Source organism: Dipodomys ordii, unplaced genomic scaffold (assembly GCF_000151885.1).
Source record: "Dipodomys ordii isolate 6190 unplaced genomic scaffold, Dord_2.0 Scaffold19, whole genome shotgun sequence".
In the NCBI taxonomy this organism is placed as follows: domain Eukaryota; kingdom Metazoa; phylum Chordata; class Mammalia; order Rodentia; family Heteromyidae; genus Dipodomys; species Dipodomys ordii.
In genome coordinates this window covers 4,560,595-4,565,148 of record NW_012267235.1, presented here as the reverse complement: position 1 = coordinate 4,565,148, position 4,554 = coordinate 4,560,595, and positions in this window count along the sequence as shown.

Here is a 4,554-nt window from a genome sequence, read left to right as displayed (position 1 = left end):
CCTGTTTGAAATGAAAGCAACATGCTTATTCTTACAGAACCAGATAAGCAAACAAACAATCCACAGCAATTATTATTCTTTCTGTCCCTCTTTTTTGTGTGTCAGTCCTAGGGCTTGAACTCAGGACTCAGGGCCTAGACGCTGTGCCTGAGCTCTTCAGCTCAAGGTGAGCACTCTACCACTTAAGCCACAACTCTATACTCCACTTCCAGTCTTCTGGAGGTTAATTGGAGATAAAGAGTCTCATGAGGGGCCCGGCATGTAGCTTACTGATAAGAGTGCTTGCTTTGCATGCATGAAGCCCCAGGTTTGATTCCTGAGTACCACATAAGCAGAAAAAGTTGGAAGTGGTGCTGCAGCTCAAGTGATAGAGCACCATCCTTGGGCACAGAGAGGCTCGGGATAGTGCCCAGGCCCCCTGAGTTCAGGAACTAGGAATGGCAAAAAAAAAAAAAAAAAAAAAAGCACATGGCTGTTTTTAGCCAGGCGCCAGTTGCTCACACCTGTAATCCTAGCTACTCAGGAGGCTGAGATCTGAGGATCTTGGTTCAAAGCCAGCCCAGGCAGTGAGACTCTTATCTCCGATAAACCACCAGAAAACTGGAAATGGTGCTGTGGCTCAAGTGGTAGAACGCTAGCCTTAAGCTAAAGAGCTGACACCACCACCACCAACAACAACAAAAAGTTTCATGGATTTTCTTTCCAGGGCTGGCTCTGAATGGCAATCCTCAAGATCTCAGCCTCCTGAACAGTAAGGATTACAGATGTGGGCCATCGGGACATTTTTTTTTTTTTTTTTGGTCCCTTTTGGGACTGGAACTCGGCCTGGGCACTGTACCTGAGTCCCTGTTTGCTCAAGCCTAGCTAGTGATCAAACTACAGTTCACTTCTGGCTTTTTCTGTGATTAAAGAGACTCACTGGCTTTCTTGTTTGGACTATTTCTTAAGTATCAAGGAAGACCAGCACCAAAACAGCCACTCATATACCAAATCTACAGATAATTCAACCCCTTTTATACAACAGCATATAATTTATATATAACCTCACTTTCCCAGTATACATATTAAATCACCTGTAGATTATGTACAATACTTCATACAGTGTAAAGGTCATGCAAATAGCTCCTATGTTATATTAAAGAATAAAAACAGAATTAGTCCCAATAGCAATTGGTAAAAACTGCAGTTGGAAAGGAAATCTTGCTACTGAATTCAAGTTTCACACATGCTAGACTTCTGAAGCCTTACTGAAAGAATTTTCTTGCCTATGAAATTGGTTGAATCTGACAGTTGCTTATTTGCCTGTTTTGTAATACTATGGGTTGAACGCTAGAGACTCAACTTGTAAAAAAGTAGAGTAATATAAAAACTACACAACCTATGTGAGAACCTGTCTCACTGTTGAAATTAAAATGCTTACAATCTAAAGCAGGCAACCAATAGCGAACATATTATCTATTCTACAGTATAATAATAACAAATCCCCCAAAAACATAAGAAAAACCCAAAAGGTACGAGCCTTGAAATGAATCCCTAATCTCAAACACCTCTGACCTCAAATGCTACCTTACAAGTAGAAACACACACACATACACACACAGAAAACAGCCAGGCTTCAGCAAGGTATCTTTGCTGCTATATTAACCGGACACTAACCAAAAACTGCAACTAGTAAGACACGTACAAAAGAGAACAAAGATAATTCAAGAAACAAAAGTGAAAACAACAACCACTTCGCAGACCAAGTTCTAATTTTTGCTACATTAATGTCAGGGGAGAGCGCGAACGCAGTCCCCCACTACCACAAATTATGCAGTCGAGTTTCCCACATTTGGGGAAATCGCAGGGGTCAGCACATCCGGAGTGCAATGGATAAGCCTCGCCCTGGGAAAACCACCTTCGTGATCATGGTATCTCCCCTGCCAGGTAAGTATGGGTTGCGAAGGAACCCATGCTACCTCACCCTCATCCTCAACAGACTATACAGTTATGGTCAATTACATTCCCAAGCTCTTTAGGCCTTCACTTCAAAACTTCACATTTGTCCATATGATCTAGCTCAGGCCACATCCTTTTGGACACTCGTTACAATTTGTCCCATGCAAATATGTCTACAACCGGCAGGCCCCGCGCTCTTATCTACATATCCCCGCCTCTTTAGTGACGTCACCGTTGGTTTCTAGCTTTCTTCACCACAGTTCCCTCCGTAATAAGACCGACGAATTTAACTAAAGAGGTTTAAAAACGCCTTGCCTTTTGAGTACACGCAAAGCTTCTTGAGTGGATTAGTAAATGACCAGCCTAAAGCGAGCGATGCACTGCAAAGCTGGGCAGGGTGGTGGAAGGTGGTGTGGGGGTTGCTTAGGAAGAAGTATGTGTTGACAGGTCTGCATCCAAGACAGTCAAACCACAGACTGCCTACCTCACAAGGTTTCTGTGAAGCCTGAGAGTGAAAAATGCAGCTAGGAAGGCCTACACTCCTCGCTGAGGCCATCTGTTCCAGGATGGGTTCATGTCGATTTGAGCCTCAAAAAGCAAGTTTCACTAAGATTTACATTTGCAATTACCCACCCCAGTGGAGCTAACATCCAGCCTGTATGTGGCAGCCAAAAGAAGGTGGCACTCCTCTTCACATAATATGTGATACACTGTGTTTTCAGTTCTGCCTTTATAGTCTGTCTGCGCACTCTGGACTCCACAAAAATGTTTCCCACAGCCAGGTCCTGGTGGCTCACGCCTGTAATCCTAGTTACTCAGGAGGCTGAGATCTGAGGATCAAGGTTCAAAGCCAGCTTGGGCAGGAAAGTCCATGAGACTCTTATCTCCAATAAATTACTAGAAAACTGGAAGTAGGCTGTGGCTCAAGTGGTAGAGCGCTAGCCTTGAGCTGAAGAGCTGAGGGACAGCACTCAGGCCCAGAGTTCAAGCACCATGACCTACCAAAAAAAAAAGTATCCTACACAACGGTGGTATTCCAGGAGAGTGTGAAAATATCTCATTCAAATCTTTTTTTCTTTCTTTGCTGGTTCTGGGGCTTGAACTCAGGGCCTGGGTGCTATCTCTCAGCTGTTTTGCTCAAGGTTAGTGATCTAACACTTGAGCCACATCTCCATTTCTAGCTTTTTGGTGATTAATTGGAAATAAGGGTTTTTTCCTGCCTGGGCTGGCAGAAAAATCCTCAGATTTCAGCCTCCTGAGTAGCTAGGATGAAAGACAAGTTTTAAGTGACAGTAGAATGCTATTATGGTCTTGCCTAGTTTACATCTTCTCAAATGAATGATGTCTTGCTTGTAGGATCAAGTATAAGTTCTAAATGGTTTTTGTTATCCCTCACTTAAAAAAATGTTTTATGTTTTGACAAATGATGTCCAATTTTTTTGTTGTTGTTGCTGCTGCTGCTGAAATCAAGTTTCTCACTTGCTAGACAAGCAGGAACTGCTTGAGCCACACTTCCATGATGTTTTCTTCTTTTTAAAAAAAATTTTTTTGGGGTCCAGTCGTGGGGCCTGAACTCCGGGCCTGAGCACTGTTCCTTAGCTCTTCAGCTCAAGGCTGGCGCTCTACCACTTGAGCCACAGCACCACTTCCACAGCACTACTCGCTGAGAAATTGAACCCAGGGCCTCATGCATGCAAGGCAAGCGCTCTACCACTGAGCCACCTTCCCAGCCCCCTCAAGTTTTCTTGTATACATAATTGAACAGCCAAGCACTGGAGGCTGAGGGCACCTGCTTAGTTAGAGATACAGGAATGAGCCAGCCACCAGTCCCGTCATTTTGCCAGCTGTGTCTTGTTAAAATTCAGTAAAGTAGATGAAACTTGTTAGGAAATCTCTAACACAGAATGAATGTTAATGCCCATTGCCAAGGAAACATAAGCAAAACTGGTACAATCCCGTGATATATTAGGAATTTCTGGTGGCCAGACCTATTTTGCTTCTGACACACACTGACCCAGCCTCCCTTAGGGAACATTATTTAAACATCGGGAGGAACTGGAACACATTACATGGGGAACAGAAAAACATACATGCAAAAAAGGAAAGGAAGGGGCTGAGAAGGTAGCTCAGTGGTAGAACTTGCCTTGATGCAGGAGGCCGTGGGTTCAATCCCTCAGCACCCCATAAGCAAAAAAAAAACAAAAAACAAAAAAAACGCTGTGGTTCAAGTGGTAGAGCGCTAACCTTGACCTGGGGAGCTGAGGAACAGTGCACAAAGCCCAGAGATAAGGCCCCATAACTGGGCCCCAAAAAAAGAATAAAAGAGAAAGAAAGCCTCGGAGAACCACAGTACTGACACAAGCCAAGGCAAACTTACAAAAGCCTGCTTTTATAAAGGTAAAAACAACACCTACTTCGCAAACCAAGTTCTAATTTTTGCTACATTAATATCAGGGGAGAGCGCGAACGCAGTCCCCCACTACCACAAATTATGCAGTCGAGTTTCCCGCATTTGGGGAAATCGCAGGGGTCAGCACATCCGGAGTGCAATGGATAAGCCTCGCCCTGGGAAAACCACCTTCGTGATCATGGTATCTCCCCTGCCAGGTAAGTATG